Source organism: Engraulis encrasicolus, chromosome 24, assembly GCF_034702125.1.
Source record: "Engraulis encrasicolus isolate BLACKSEA-1 chromosome 24, IST_EnEncr_1.0, whole genome shotgun sequence".
Lineage (NCBI taxonomy): Eukaryota > Metazoa > Chordata > Actinopteri > Clupeiformes > Engraulidae > Engraulis > Engraulis encrasicolus.
This window is the reverse complement of record NC_085880.1, coordinates 46,411,022-46,428,721: the sequence shown is the minus strand read 5'-3', so window position 1 is coordinate 46,428,721 and position 17,700 is coordinate 46,411,022. Positions and strand designations below refer to the sequence as shown.

General features: G+C 41.3%; 1 protein-coding gene and 1 long non-coding RNA gene across 6 annotated transcripts in view; one reads left to right on the top strand and one right to left on the bottom strand.

Moving 5' to 3' along the window:
• grid1a (glutamate receptor, ionotropic, delta 1a) overlaps positions 1 to 17,700 on the top strand; it is a 655,667-nt gene that overhangs the window by 354,613 nt on the left and 283,354 nt on the right. The window lies entirely within an intron of this gene.
• On the bottom strand, positions 1,799 to 3,531 carry LOC134441800 (uncharacterized). The gene is made up of 3 exons (XR_010033204.1): positions 3,443 to 3,531; positions 2,886 to 2,967; positions 1,799 to 2,639 (listed from the first exon to the last, which is right to left on the bottom strand). It is a non-coding gene; the product is annotated as an uncharacterized LOC134441800 (long non-coding RNA).

Sequence of the window (17,700 nt, the reverse complement as noted above, 5' to 3'; positions counted from 1 at the left end):
TATATTACACAGCAGTGTGTCAATCAAACACGATCTCACTCTTTCTTTTTCTCTGTCCTCATTTTGTGAGTGAGTGTGTGTGTGCGTGTCTGTGCACGTGTGGGCGGTCTGTTTTTGTGTATGTATGTTTTATTCAGGTGTGTGTGTGTGTGTGTGTGTGTGTGTGTGTGTGTGTGTGTGTGTGTGTGTGTGTGTGTGTGTGTGTGTGTGTGTGTGTGTGTGTGTGTGTGTGTGTGTGTGTGTGTGTGTGTGTGTGTGACTCATTTGTACACTGTAAAAAATTTGAAGAGGGTTTACTCAATAATATTGTGGCAAGAAAGTGACACGTGATATAATTGATTATATTTTATGACTACAATATTGATTAAAATTAATTGAAAAAAAATCACTTATATTTACGTGATAATAATATATACCGGCTAATAGAAGACACTATAGATGTGTGTTTTATTTACTCTATAAATGACAGCTTATACTGCTTAAAAATAATGAGTAAATTTAAAAAAATATTTATTATGAAAAACTCTCAATTTAAATGTGCAACTTACCAAAGTTAATTTAAATAATATTTACTACTTTCTCCTCATATTATTTACATTATATTTGCTAGTTTTATTTGCTTAAGGAGACTACCATGCACAAAAGTAGTAGGAAATTAGATAAAATTTATTTGTCTATCCCCCTTCAATTTAGCAACACTAAAATGGGTTGCTCAACAGAAAAAAAGCATATTCATTTGTGCACACAAGTGTCCATTGCACTGTCTCAGCTCAAGTGTCCATTGCACTGTCTCAGCTCAAGTGTCCATTACACTGTCCATTGCACTGTCTCAGCTCAAGTGTCCATTGCACTGCCTCAGCTCAAGTGTCCATTGCACTGTCTTAGCTCAAGTGTCCATTGCACTGTCCATTGCACTGCCTCAGCTCAAGTGTCCATTGCACTGTCTCAGCTCAAGTGTCCATTGCACTGTCTCAGCTCAAGTGTCCATTGCACTGTCTCAGCTCAAGTGTCCATTGCACTGTCCATCGCACTGCCTCAGCTCAAGTGTCCATTGCACTGTCTCAGCTCAAGTGTCCATTGCACTGTCTCAGCTCAAGTGTCCATCGCACGGTCTCAGCTCAAGTGTCCATCGCACGGTCTTAGCAGAAGTTTGCTAACGGCACAGTAGTTATAACTTAATGCTTCGTTCACAGCTTCAAACACATCTACAGACATGTCAGATAATTTTGATACATAACAGGGATTTTCTAACATGTGCATGACAGTGATGAGCCTTGCTAAATCAAATCAACCAATGATGGCATAACACTTTTTTGTGTGTGTGTCAAACAACCTTGAAAAAGCAGTGTTTGGCCAAAAAATAAAAGGTAAATCTTTAAGTTCAGAAACACTGGAGTACTTATTCTTTGTAAATATCTGGGGGGGAAAAAATAAGAATTCCCTTGGAATTATATCTTCAAAAAGGTCATGCAGTACATCTGAACATCCTGTGACAAAGTGGAAATGAGTCAGTTTCTCAATCAATGGACATGTGCATTTAACACCAAAACAATGCACTAAGTTTGGTAAGAAAGTTAACAGTGAGCACATGTAAACTATGCTATTTTATTTGAAGTGGGAACACACCAGTCTGCACATTCTGTATTCGTCATTCTTCAGAACATCAGACACATGAAGTGCAGTGCAGTGGACCAACAATGAGAACAACCTTATTAAGGCCCAATTTTCATGGGCATTTCCACCTGTAGTTTTGCGGTGAATGTAGCTTTTAAGAACTGCTTGAGGGCAGTTGGCTTTATCTGATCCCTTAAAAGGAAAATGTCCAATTAAGTCATTAAGTTCAGACAAACTGAAGTACTTTTTCTTTGTAAATATCTGAAAACACAATGCTAATTCCTTTGGAATTATACCTTCATGTGTCTGATATTGTGAAGAATGCCCAAGACAAAATCTACAAATGGACGGCCCTATTAAACTCTCACCTAGTCCATGTGGCATAAGGTTGTTGGCCACTACACAATGTACACATCGCAATGCCTCAGCTCAAGTGTCCATCGCACGGTCTTAGCATAAGTTTGCTAAACGGCACAGTAGATATAACTGTTATGTTTCGTTCACAGCTTCAAACACATCTACAGACACATCAGATATCAACAAATCAACCGATGATGGCATAACACATTTTGACTTTTTTGTGCGTGTGTCAACCTGCTTGAAAAAGTAGTGTTTGGAGAAATTAAAAGGTAAATCTTTAAGTCATTAAGTTTTGAAAAACTGAAGTCAAGTGTCCATTGCACCGCCTCAGCTCAAGTGTCCAGTTCGGCATTTCCTTAGTCCAACAACTTACTCTTCAAAGTGTGCAGCTTTGGGGACTGCTTCGAACAGTCCAGCTCCAGAAGGAGCTTCTGGAAGATTTCAAATGTATATCTGAGCTCCTTAGGGTAGGCCAGATTTAGTGCATAAGTCAGCCCAAGGAGCATGCAGCAAGCCCTGGCAAAGGTACCCAGAGTGGTGAGAACTTTCACTCCCTCAATGACGACACCAACATCGCTCGGCCCCTCTGCTGAGCTGGACATGATGCTGTAGATCTTCATTTTTTGAGCAGCAAGGTCCTCGGACATCCGTTCTTCATCAGCGTCCTGAAATAACAAGAACATTAAATATTAATGCAAAGTCTTATTTATCATCTGATCAGTCAAAGCAAAAGGCCATGCAAAAGATATGAGACTTTAACATTGCATTTTTAAGCACATGTAGAAAACAAATGAACATTTCAACCTTCATTTTTACATTTGCCCATTCAATTCAACTGCACCATGGTCCTTCAATGCCCTTACTTTGTATCACCTTAATCTCTACATTGACACTTTGAATGCACAACTTACTGTTCTCTGTGCCGCTGAACTGTTTGTCTCTTGGTGCTGTTAAAATCATCTGCTTTGGATCGCACTTTCACTGCTCAAACAACTAGAGAAAGAAGAAAACACAAGAGAGACCCACACATCAGATATTAGGTTCACACCTTGTGTTATCTAGACATATGAGGGCAGTAAGTGAACATCATTAAAACATGAAACACATAAACAGTTCAAAACCATAGCTTTGCATTAAGCCATTTCAAAAGGCACCAGAATATCCTATAATAAATTGTGCATGTGTTAGAAAGAGACAAGCTCTATAACATACCATCACAGACATATCAAAACATGAAACTACCGTTTTAAGCAATGCCTCAAAATAAGTCATTTTGCCCTTTAAGTCAGCCTTTAATGTGTTAATATCTCCAAAAAAAATGTTGTCTTGGGCTTCCATCACGCTAAGCTAATGCCAAGCTAATGCCCAGCCCGTCTGCAGATAGGTGAAGCCTTTTTTTAAACATGGGGCCTTCACACCTTTACTCTGCACACCATTTTGAACTTTACATTTTGTATTCAAAACTCACTGTTTTCTGTGCTGTTCAACCACTTGGGTCCCTGTGATGCTCTTAAACTTTGCTGTCTTGAATGCCACGTGCACCAAGTTCACTTAAAAATGAGGTAACACTTTATAATAAGTACCCCTTTTTAGGCATTACTTAAGGGTTAGTTAAGCCTTATTTTACCATTAGTTAACCCTTAGTGAATCACGAGTTAATCATTATGTAAGCATTATTTCTCATTTCCTAACTATTATCTACTACCGTTAGTAAATGGTTAGTGTGTGCTGATATAACGGTTCGCTAAGCAAAGTTAAGCCTTAAATAAGCCTTATTTTAACAATAGTTAACCCTTAGTAAATAACGAGTTAGTCGTTATGTATGTGTTATTCCTCAGTTCTTAACTATTATCTACTACCATTAGTAAATGGTTAGTGTGTGCTGATGTAACGGTTCGCTAAGCAAAGTTAAACCTTAGTTAAGCCTTATTTTTTAATATTAATTAACCCTTAGTGAATCACGAGTAAGTCGTTATGTATGTGTTATTTCATCATAAGCTTATAAAGTCATTTGTTAACGTTTTGGAAAGCATGGAAAGGTTTTCACTTTAAAAGTTCCCCAGATATGCGCAAGTAGTGAGTTGTAACTTCTTGTTAATGCATAAGCAATGCCTAACAAATCATGTGTTAACAATTTGTAAAGCATGGAAAGATTTTCACTTTAGATCAGTTCCCCAGATATACTTAAGTAATGAGTTGTACCTCCTTGATAATGCATAAGCAATGCTTAACAAGTCATTTGTTAACGTTGTGGAAAGCATGGAAAGGTTTTCACTTTAAAAGTTCCCCAGATATGCGCAAGTAGTGAGTTGTTACTTCTTGTTAATGCATAAGCAATGCCTAACAAATCATTTGTTAACGTTTTGTAAAGCATGGAAAGGTTTTCACTTTAGATCAGTTCCCCAGATATACTTAAGTAATGAGCTGTAACTCCTTGATAATGCATAAGCAATGCTTAACAAGTCATTTGTTAACGTTTTGGAAAGCATGGAAAGGTTTTCACTTTAAAAGTTCCCCAGATATGCGCAAGTAGTGAGTTGTAACTTCTTGTTAATGCATAAGCAATGCCTAACAAATAATTTATTAACGTTTTGTAAAGCATGGAAAGGTTTTCACTTTAGATCAGTTCCCCAGATATACTTAAGTAATGAGTTGTAACTCCTTGATAATGCATAAGCAATGCTTAACAAGTCATTTGTTAACGTTTTGGAAAGCATGGAAAGGTTTTCACTTCAAAAGTTCCCCAGATATGCGCAAGTAGTGAGTTGTAACTTCTTGATAATGCATAAGAAATGCCTAACAAGTCATTTGTTAACGTTTTGTAAAGCATGGAAAGGTTTTCACTTTAGATCAGTTCCACAGATATACTTAAGTAATGAGTTGTAACTCCTTGATAATGCGTAAGCAATGCTTAACAAGTCATTTGTTAACGTTTTGGAAAGCATGGAAAGGTTTTCACTTTAGATCAGTTCCCCAGATATGCGCAAGTAGGGAGTTGTAACTCCTTGATACAGTGGAATCCGCTTATAGTGGTCACGTTTGTCCGAGCCAATTTGAACACTGTAAGCGATTGATTACTACAACCGAATTTGTATTATTTCACCCTTTTTTTTTGTCTCTACCTGTCTGTCAAAAATGAGCGCTGAGAAAGACGAGGCTTACATGCATTTCAAAGCATAGACCACGCACGGGTCGTCATCTCTTATGATGTCAAATAAGTTTGTAAAGTTCCCATTCCACAAACGTTTTCTGGCGAGTTTCTGCACAGTGTGATTCAGGTTATGCATGCAAAACGCCGCAAGACTGCGCACTTAAAATTGCCACGCCGATAAATAACACACTGTTGCATAGCCTGCTGTACAGTAGTAGCCTACAACGTGTTTTTTTTTGGACACCGTTTAAAAAAAGCCACGCAAAGAACTGGTTGGAATTGGGAAAGTCGCGCTGGGCTTGCTGGCATAGGAGAGATGAGAAGGGCGAGGGGGAGTGGGAGGGACTCGTGGGGAGACGCAGCCTGTACAGCTGTTGCAGTTTAAACACAAGGTAGCCTGAGGAATGCCAAGCTTCGCCAAAACATCTCGTTGGCTCGTTTTTGGTAAATTTTCATACGTTTCGAAGAGCCTATGTTTTTCATTCCCAGAATAAGAGAGACATGATTCACGTGCTTGCTGCCCGGTGTTAACTCGTTAGGCTACATTGGCTAGCGAGACAGAAGCATGTGTACACAGCCTCATCACCAGAGAGTTTCTATGTAAACAGGTTGCGTCCCCACTCAGTCGAGCCATGCCTGCAGTTCACTGGGGTGCTGTCGGGAGAGCGCAGCCCATTCACTGTATGGAGTTTGCACTCCTCGGTTGGCGCCCCTAGAGTAGGCTAGGCTACCACCCGGAAAAGTGGCGAGTTGAGTCTCGCGCAATACCCTAACCTATCTGGCATATACAGAAGCAGACGTCGGGAAAGGAATCGCGGGAGTAAAAAATGAAATGGCTACACTGAGTTTTTCAATACTTTTTGCACATGTTTACATTCATAAAATGACAAAAATGAACATTATAAGCGGATTTTTGATCACTGTAAACGAATTATTTAAACAGCATTTGTATAGAAATGATTCTGTCCCAAGCTTTTTGATCTATATAAGCGGTTGATTACTATATCCGTGACCACTATAAGCGGATTCCACTGTAATGCATAAGCAATACTTATCGAGTCATTTGTTAATGTTTTGGAAAGCATGGAAAGGTTTTCACTTCAGAGAAGTTCCCCAGATATAGGCCTACTTAAGTAGGCCTAATGGGTTTTAAATCCTTGATAAAAGCATAAGCAATGCTTATGAAGTCATTTGTTAATGTTTTGGATAGCATGGAAAGATTTTCACTGAAAAAGTTCCCCAGATATGCGTTAGTAATGCGTTGAAACTTCTCGATAATGCATAAGCAATGCTTATCAAGTCATTTGTTAACGTTTTGGAAAGCATGGAAATGTGTTCACTTTATATCAGTTCCCCAGATATACTTAAGTAATGAGTTGTAACTCCTTGATAATGCATAAGCAACGTTTATCAAGTCATTTGTTAATGTTTTGGAAAGCATGGAAAGATTTTCACAGAAAAAGTTCCCCAGATATGAGTTATTAATGCGTTGAAACTTCTTGATAATGCTTACGTAATGCTTATCAAGTCATTTGTTAACGTTTCGGAAAGCATGGAAAGGTTTTCACTTTAGAACAGTTCCCCAGATATACCTAAGTGATGGGTTATAAATCCTTGATAATGCATAAGCAATGCTTACCAAGTCCTTTGTTAATGTTTTGGAAAGCATGGTGAGATTTTCACTTAAAAAGTTCCCCAGATATGCGTTAGTAATGAGTTGTGACTTCTTGGTAATGCATAAGCAATGCTTATCAAGTCATTTGTTAACGTTATGGAAAGCATGGAAAGGTTTTCACTTTAGATCAGTTCCCCAGATATACTTAAGTAATGGGTTATACATCCTTGATAGTGCACAAGCAATGCTTATCAAGTCATTTGTTAATGTTTTGGAAAGTATGGATAGGTTTTCACTTAAAAAGTTCCCCAGATATGCGTTATTATTGCGTTGAAACTTCTTGGTAATGCATAAGCAATGCTTATCAAGTCATTCGTTAATGTGTTGTAAAGCCATAACAGGTTTTCACTTTAGATCAGTTCCCCAGATATACTTAAGTAATGGTTCGTAATTCCTTGATAATGCATAAGCAACGCTTAACAAGTCATTTGTTAATGTCCAGAAACATCCATGAGGGGCAGTCACATGAGCCTCAACTTAGGCCTAGGCCTACTGTTTGCCATGCTACCAGTCATCACACACTAACCATTACAAAAGGGTTAAATAAGACTTCACTGATGCTAAAGCAAGAGTTTACAAACCGTTACCATACATGCCTAATAGTACTTGTTAATGGTTAGGTGGTAGGAGACAACAAAGAGATAATGTTTTTTTCATAAATAAAGGTGGGTTATCAGACATTTTAATGATGGTTTACTAATACTTATCAGAAGGTTAAATCACCATAGACGAATGATTAATTAACAGTACTTAATCATTTCACAGAAATACATAATGACTGACTCGTGATTCACTAAGGGTTAACTAATGCTTAATTTTGTTTAGCGAGTAGTTACATCAGCACACACTAACCATTTACTAACGGTATTAGTTAATGGTTAAGAAATGAGACATAACACATACATAACGACTTACTCGTGATTCACTAAGGGTTAATTAATGTTAAAAATAAGGCTTAACTAAGGTTTAACTTTGCATAGCGAACCGTTACATCAGCACACACTAACCATTTACTAATGGTAGTAGATAATAGTTAAGAAATGAGGAATAACACATACATAACGACTAACTCGTTATTTACTAAGGGTTAACTATTGTTAAAATAAGGCTTATTTAAGGCTTAACTTTGCTTAGCGAACCGTTATATCAGCACACACTAACCATTTACTAACGGTAGTAGATAATAGTTAGGAAATGAGAAATAATGCTTACATAATGATTAACTCGTGATTCACTAAGGGTTAACTAATGGTAAAATAAGGCTTAACCCTTTTAATGCCAATGTTATTTTGGTGAAAATGCTCGATTTGGGCATCACATATTCAACAGGCTGTGGCTGGACAGGGGTAACAGATAGAGCCTAACTGTAAATTACAAAAATGTTGAGGAAGACCCAAAGTTTATTTTGGGAGTAAATATGCATACCTAATTAGCATATTATGACGTCATATGGGGCGGCCATTTTGAATTTTTAATTAGTAATGGAAAATATTGATAATTTTCAATAGATTTTCAATAGATTATTGAATTTATTTAGAAATATGTGGCATCCCATTACTGTCATGTTGTGCACATACATTATGGTCAAGTAAAAAAGTAGTTTTAAGCCTAACATATAGTAAATATTGTAACTAATATTGTAATAATAATAACTAGCAAGAAACGGAATAACTGGGAGGTTGTTGCCTGGAGTGCCAAAAGTGTTTGCATCTACCTGTGACTTTTTAGTCTGTGAAAACCTTTCTCAGACAGGGTAAGCACACATATTCAGTACACATATATGCCTATATAGCCTATTTTACTACACCTGTGACCTATATAGGCTACTGTAGGCCATTTGGATAAGGCGCAGGGGCAATGACCCCTGTATGCATAGGATCATCCTGGATGATCATCAGCATAGCTCAGTGAATGAATGTTACAGATTGTCACTTTTCACAGAACTAATGGGCACAGTGTCAAGATAATGGGTATAAAAAAGGCCTAATTTGTATCATGAGGTGTACCCTTGTGAAATCAGTTTCAGGAAAAGGGGTGGAGAGGCGGAGCAAATCAGCATCACCTCTCCTGTTATCTCAGCTCTATTGACTTATAAACTGCTTCTATTCATTTTGGTATCATAGGCTACTGTTAGGCATACAGACATGGATCGAAAGTACACACAGCCCAATTAGGCCGACGTTGTCACGTTATAGTAGGCCTATACTTTATAAGTAACACCTAAAGTCGGCTATCTGAAGGCGATTAGAAGCGGCACCATCTCCCCTCACGCATAGCGCAGCGCTTTCCTCTCCAGTCTCTCCGGTTCCGCCCCCTCTTCCATGCTGCTTTAGTGACATGACAAACTCTAATAAAGACAGTCCAACCACGGCGACCAGCCCAGTTTTCAACAAGTCTAAAATATTCGTGTTATAGGATATGCGTCTTCATTTCGCCGTGCGCAACGGTAAAAAAAAAAAAAAAGACGCGGATATTTCCCCAAGCCATGTATCGAATTTCTACGGGATGTACAACGTCTAACAGGATAATCCATTATTTTTTGTAGCAGTGGTTTTCCTTACGGTCTTTCATAGAGAAAATTACATACGTTATCTTTATGTTTTAGCTTTTTTGCCTACTCCAGCTTAGGGGAAGACGCACGTCAAAGTTCACCACCAAGTGAAATATAGCCTATTTCGATGAACACATGATGACTGCAATCACTTTAGGGGCGACATATGGCATTGTATTGCATATAAAACGCACGACATAGAAATAGTGGTTGCCTATTTAGAGGTTTATTCAGTGAAATTACGCATATCGCCCTGTGGGTTTGGATGACAATAAACGCTTCTCGCATGTTCTAAGGAAATCCCCCGTAACCATTTACAAGTCGCCAAGCAAACACATTCTCACAACCCCGCAAATGTTCATTAGTTTGTGTTCAGGATCATGTTTCCTAGGTCTACACCGTGTTTCTGTGTTTGACAGGGGAGGTCCCAAACAGCCGATTGATCGTCTGTGTTGCAATCTCAGCAGCAACATCTTTTTTCTTATAATAATGGCTGCAATTACTTGAGGGGCGAAATACGCAATTGCATTGCACACAAAACATCATGACAAGTTGTCGTCTGGGGGCAGGCCAACTTGCTTCAGATTTATTCAGTGAATGAAACCAGTCGCATGCGTTCAGCTCGTCTGGAACAGGGCTTCGCCTTCGCGTCGCGTGTGTTCAAATGGGAACTCCCCTACCTAATGAAGTCTCCAAACAAACCTCTTCTCTCAATCCCGAAACTTTCCATTGAGTTATGGTTAGGATCAGTTATGTTTGTAAAACTGTTTATGTATGTAAAACTGACGCCATGTTTCCCTGTGTTTGGCAAGGGGATCTATTTCACTGCCTATTTGAATTGGCTGTTCTTCTCTGTAGCCACGGCTAAGCTAGCAATAGGAGACGCATTGTCTAAGGCCATATTATAAATGTCTACACATATACAATCAACTTGTGAGAAAATATAATGTCACTAAACATAAACCACAAAGACAAATTGCATTTAGAATGTATTTGGGCTTGAATTAGAGGAAATTATGTGCACAATCTCACAACGCCGATCCTCCTTTGTTTTGAAATAGTGACTTGCAACGCAACTTCCGCGTCTGGGTGTTCAGATGGAAATTACTCGAAAAAAATGCACTAAGAGGGGTCGAAATTCTTAGAAAGGATTGAAGTACCACATGTCTGCCACCCAGTGGAAAGGAGTATGGACAAGATTTTACACTCTATTCGACGTGACAGCCCACCTAATTCAATACCGCGACCTGTCGCAATTTTGCGACGACGGCAGTAAAAGGGTTAACTAACCCTTAAGTAATGCCTAAAAAGGGGTACTTATTATAAAGTGTTACCAAAAATGATCTTGCACGAACAGCTAGAAAACGAAGGGGGAAGGGGGAGGGGACAAGATAAGGACATGCATCAGATGATTAAATTATTCTGTACTAGTGTACTAAGTGCATGAGGACAATCTGAACAATATTTCAACCCAAATTCAACCTTCAAAAACCTTTTTTTTCTTTATTCCATTTTAGCCATTAGCCTGTTCAATTAATTTGGCAAAATGGATCTTTAATGCCCTTAACCTGTACCATTTTACTCTACACATTAACATTTTGTATGCACAGTTCAATGGGTTCATGCCTATGCGGTTTGGAATTTTGCATTTAATGTTTTCCTTTGATGCACAACCACACAAGCAATGTTCTTGTTTGGGCTACAGTGATAGCTGCTGCTACTCCATCTGACTGTTCGCTGACAAAACAAAGCATGTCCACACTTCACGCTGTGGCGATCCAGCTAGGCACGAGCTATTACAACGGGCGTAGCTCAGGAACTAATTGGGTGGACTGTATTAGGAAAATTGGAAAATACGTGCGTATTTTCTTGGTGTGTCGATCAGAACACAGGACATCAATGTGGAATAAAAGGAATTTACTGGCCTTTTCTTCAATATAAGGTAATACAATGAATGCAGCACAGCAAAGCACCAGGGTACAATTGAATGCAATAAAAAAAAAAGGTCTTCAGTAGGTTTCCAATTATTTACATTATGAATGTAACAAAGGCATGCGAGTGTGTGTGTGGTCTACAAGGGAAAAAGGGGACAGGAAAATATCTTCCAGTTAAAACTATACTGGTGCACTAACACACAGATACAGGACACATGACAAATATGGAGGAAGATCGCCCTCTATAGGCAACTAGCGGTAAAACAGGTTGCCGACAGCTATGGAAAGTTCCAGCATCTTCACTTTAAATGAATACAAAATCCAACGAACCTCTGCATCACGATTATAAGCCTACAGTGTCTAATAAAGGGCAGATTTATGACACACTGCACTCGAAATGACTCTACACATACATAGGAAGCAAATAGCACCGTAAATCTGCAGTAAAGTCAAGCTAAACTCAAGGTAACTTAGCTGGAAATGAGTAGACAAAAAACGATCTCTAAAACTTCTATTATCTCACACATCACATACACGGAAAAAAAGGCTAGATATTCAATATTTCGTCAGGATTACTTACATTTTGGTCATTTACGCACATAGGATAAAAGGAAATTTCTGCAGGACTTCAACAGCAAGCGGCATCGACTCAACTAAAGGACTTACTCGTGCCCAGGAACATGAATAATCTACCTGCCACTCACTGTGCACGTGAATCATGAATATTAACCCTTTGAGGAGTAAGGACTTTCCCCAGGTTCTTCTAGAATTTTACTTGAACACTCTACTGCTCCCATCGAAGTCTGTGTTAAAAATCTTGCAAAGTCCTTATGACATCATAATGGGAACTCAAAATTTGGGCAAAATTCTAATCACAAATTTGTGATGGTAGGCCTACTCCTCAAAGTGAGAAACACGGCAAGGGCACATGTAGGCCTACAAAACCCTTTCCAACACCAGCTGTCTTTGCAGATGAATGTAACCTAGCCTGCTACACTGGACTAAAAAGTTACACAACTGTGCAGTTAGCCTAATCAAAGAGAGACACTGGCGATGAAAAGCAGAGAAACTTAATGTAATTCACACAAATTTTCGTTCCTAGCTTTAAACCAGCTCTTGAACTTGTCTACAACTGAACACACGGCTAAGAATGGGAATTGTTGTTGCTTCGGACAGCATGCCTACTACCAAGTAGGCCTAGTTGTATTACGCGAGAGACGGATTGGAATGATATTCGATTGTACTCCTACATCGAATTACAATCTTAAGATGTTGACAAAATAATAATGAAACCAGTTCATTACCTTTACAGAAGTCCAAAACGTGAACAGTCCATGACCATGTGCAGCGACTTCTCCTCTGCTGGCTGCGCCGGAAATGCAGTTGCCATTGAAACAGCTTCCTCTCAATGAATAAAATCAAAGTTCTTAGATACGATTCTAGTAAAATCTACTACTTACTTACACCATATAATTGACTTAATTCATTTAAACCAATTAATAAATACTCTGGTATTCAGAGCTAATTTTATTTCCTCAAAAGTGTGTAAAATATAGTGAATTATTGCTGGAAAATGATACATTTTACTCAATTCCATTCAAAAATGCGCAAACCCATTTTTTCAGGGTTTTATCTTTCTATCATAAATATTTAAATATTAATGAACTGCAGTCTCTCTTTTTACAGTGTGTGTTAGAGACCCCCTCCTTGCTGCACATCGCTGTGCATTAATTTGCCTGCTCTCCTCTCTCCTCTCCTCTCTCCTCTCCTCTCCTCTCGTTTCCTCTCCTCTCCTCTCCTCTCTTCTCCTCCCCTCTCCTCCTCTCCTCTACCTCCTCTCCTCTCCTCTCCTCTCCTCCCCTCTCCTCCTCTCTCCTCCCCTCTCCTCTCCACCCCTCTCCTCTCCTCCTCTCCTCCTCTCTCCTCCTCTCCTCTCCTCTCCTCTCCTCTCCTCTCTCCTCCCCTCTCTTCACTATTCTCCTCCTCTCATCTCCTAACCTCGCCTCTACTCTCCTCTCCCATCTCCTCTCCTCTCCTCTCACCTCCTCCTCTCCTCTCCTGCTCTCCTCTCCTCTGTTCATCTCCTCTCCTCTCCTCTCCTCCCCCGTGCCTGTCTCCATCGTGTGGTGTGTGTGTCGGCAACTGAACAGAAAATCAATATTGGCCAATGCCAGCGCTCCATCGCCATCTGAGTCTCCTGTGGGTACCGATGGAGAGAGATTGGAGAGATGGAGAGAGAAAGGGAAGTATGGAGAGATGGAGAGAGAAATGGATTTATGGAGAGATGTATAGGTACTACTACATGTATGCAGGAGAAGGAAGTGAAAGTCTTCACACAGGAGAGATAGAGGGAGGAGAGAAAGATGAGAGAGTGAAAACGATGGAGATCTCTGGTTCTTGTCTTGTTTTTTTCTGTCCTTTTTCCTGGTGTGAGTCTAAGGGGTTGTGTTTTTTAAGTCTGGGCCACACAGTTATACAACATCAGTCTGTGTGTGTGTGTGTGTGTGTGTGTGTGTGTGTGTGTGTGTGTGTGTGTGTGTGTGTGTGTGTGTGTGTGTGTGTGTGTGTGTGTGTGTGTGTGTGTGTGTGTGTGTGTGTGTGTGTGCCAACTCTCTCTGTAGAGACACCAGGCTCCTCTCCTCCTCTCCTCTCCTCTCCTCTCCTCTCCTCTCCTCTCCTCTCTTCCCTCTTCATAGCTCTGCTGATAGCTCTTGCCCAGAGAACACACCTCTGGTGAAGGCCGATTACATGCAGTTTGGATCCACATCCAGTTTGTTGATAACATGCAGTTTGGATCCACATCCAGTTTGTTGATAACATGCAGTTTGGACCCACATCTAGTGTGTTGATAACAAGCAGTTTGGATCCACATCCAGTTTGTTGATAACATGCAGTTTGGATCCACATCTAGTGTGTTGATAACAAGCAGTTTGGATCCACATCCAGTTTGTTGATAACATGCAGTTTGGACGCACATACACAGTGTGTCTGCACAAAGATGCAAACTCTGCCTTTCCCTTTCTCTTCATATCCCTCATTTATTTTATTTCTCTGTCTTGCTTTTCGTCCGTCTCCCTCTCTTCTCTCTCTCTCTCTCTCTCTCTCTCTCTCTCTCTCTCTCTCTCTCTCTCTCTCTCTCTCTCTCTCTCTCTGTCTCTTGTGTCAACTCCATTCATTGTCTGCACTCTGTGAAAAGATAAGGTGTGTTAGGAATGGTAGTAGCTCACAGATAGGCCTGGCGCATGCAAGACCACGTAGACAGACTATGCACCTGTGTATCGTGAGGTAGCTGTAGCGCCTTTCCTGCCCTAAGAGGCTCCTCATCGTTCATATAGCCTAGCTGTGTGTGTGTGTGTGTGTGTGTGTGTGTGTGTGTGTGTGTGTGTGTGTGTGTGTGTGTGTGTGTGTGTGTGTGTGTGTGTGTGTGTGTGTGTGTGTGTGTATGTGGTGAACTGTTCCATGTGTTACGGTTCAGCGACACGGTTCATCTCCAAGCAGCGAAGGGCTCAAACTCATGCAGACACAGACACACACACAGACACACACACACACACACACACACACACACACACACACACACACACACACACACACACACGCACGTGCACGCACACGCACACGCACACGCACACGCACACGCACACACACACCCGCACACAGAGAGCCAGACAGGCAGTCACACCTCATCCATCTTGATCAAACAATGGGAGCCGCCACCTCCACCACCTCCACTACCTCCACCACCTCCACCACCTCCACTACAGTGGTGTAGTCTACTTTTTTATGGTGAGTATACTGTATATTTGAGCATTTTTTGAAGTGGGTATATTGTATTTATTTGTGCTATTCATATAATGGATCCATCAATTTTAAGTGGGTATACTGAAATCCCTGAAATTTAGAAGTGGGTATACTCCGTACACTCGCGTTCTACGTAGACTACACCACTGCTCCACTATCTCCACCCCCTCCACCATCTCCACCCCCTCCACCCCATCCACCTCCACCTCCACTACCTCCTCCACCACCACCTCCACCTCCACCACCACCACCTCCTCCGCTACCTCCACCACCTCCACCTCCTCCACCTCCACCACCCACCACCTCCTCCACCACCTCCACCACCTCCACCACCTCCACCACCCACCACCACCTCTACCACCTCCACCACCTCCACCAACACCACCTCCTCCACCACTCCCACCTCCTCCACCACCTCCACCACCTCCACTACCTCCACCACCCCCACTACAATACCTCCACTACCTCCTCCTCCACCACTCCCTCCACTGCCCCCACTGCCTCCACTGCCACCACTGCCACCACTGCCTCCACTGCTCTGCGTGACACTGCCACTGGCTCTCTAAAAGCTGGAACAGACTCTGTCCCTCTCTGCGTGAGTTTGTGGAGTTTTGTTGTTTTATTGATGGCGACCTGAGGAGTGGCACTACACACTACACACTACACACTACAGTGGCACTACACACTACACACTACAGTGGCACTACACACTACAGTGGCACTACACACTACACACTACACACTACAGTGGCACTACACACTACACACTACAGTGGCACTACACACTACACACTACACACTACACACTACACACTACACACTACACACTACACACTACACACTACACACTCGTCTCCTGCCTACACACTACACACTACACACTACACACTACACACTACACACTACACACTACACACTACACACTACACACTCCACACTACACACTACACACTACACACTACACACTACAGTGGCACTACACACTACACACTACACACTACAGTGGCACTACACACTACACACTACACACTACACACTACAGTGGCACTACACACTACACACTACACACTACACACTACAGTGGCACTACACACTACAGTGGCACTACACACTACACACTACACACTACAGTGACACTACACACTACACACTACACCTACACACTACACACTACACACTACACACTACACACTACACACTACACACTACACACTACACACTACATCTACACACTACACACACTACACACTACACACTACACACTACACACTACAGCCGTGTTGGCATCTGCACACTACACACTACACACTGCACACTACACACTACACACTACACACTACACACTACACACTACACTACACACTACACACTACACACTACACACTACACACTACACACTACACACTACACACTACACACTACACACTACAGTGGCACTACACACTACACACTACACACTACACACTACAGTGGCACTACACACTACACACTACACACTACAGTGGCACTACACACTACAGTGGCACTACACACTACACACTACACACTACAGTGGCACTACACACTACACACTACACACTACACACACTGCACACTACACACTACACACACTACACACTACACACTACACACTACAGCCTTGTTGGCATCTGCACACTACACACTACACACTACACACTACACACTACACTACACACTGCACACTACATCTACACACTACACACACTACACACTACACACTACACACTACACACTACAGTACACACTACAGTACACACTACACACTACACACTACAACTACACACTACACACTACAGTGGCACTACACACTACACACTACAGTGGCACTACACACTACACACTACAGTGGCACTACACACTACACACTACACACTACACACTACACACTACACACTACACACTACACACTACACACTACACACTACACACACTACACACTACACACTACACACTACACACTACACACTACACACACTACACACTACACACACTACACACACTACACACTACACACACTACACACTACACACTACACACTACACACTACAGTACACACTACAGTACACACTACACACTACACACTACAACTACACACTACACACTACACACTACACACACTACACACTACACACTACACACTACACACTACACACTACACACTACACACTACACACTACAGTGGCACTACACACTACACACTACACACTACAGTGGCACTACACACTACACACTACAGTGGCACTACACACTACACACTACACACTACACACTACACACTACACACTACACACTACAGTGGCACTACACACTACACACTACAGTGGCACTACACACTACACACTACACACTACACACTACACACTACAGTTGCACTACACACTACACACTACACACTACAAACTACACACTACAGTGGCACTACACACTACACACTACACACTACAGTGGCACTACACACTACACACTACAGTGGCACTACACACTACACACTACACACTACACACTACAGGGGCACTACACACACTACACACTACACACTACACACTACACACTACACACTACACACTACACACTACACACTACACTACACACT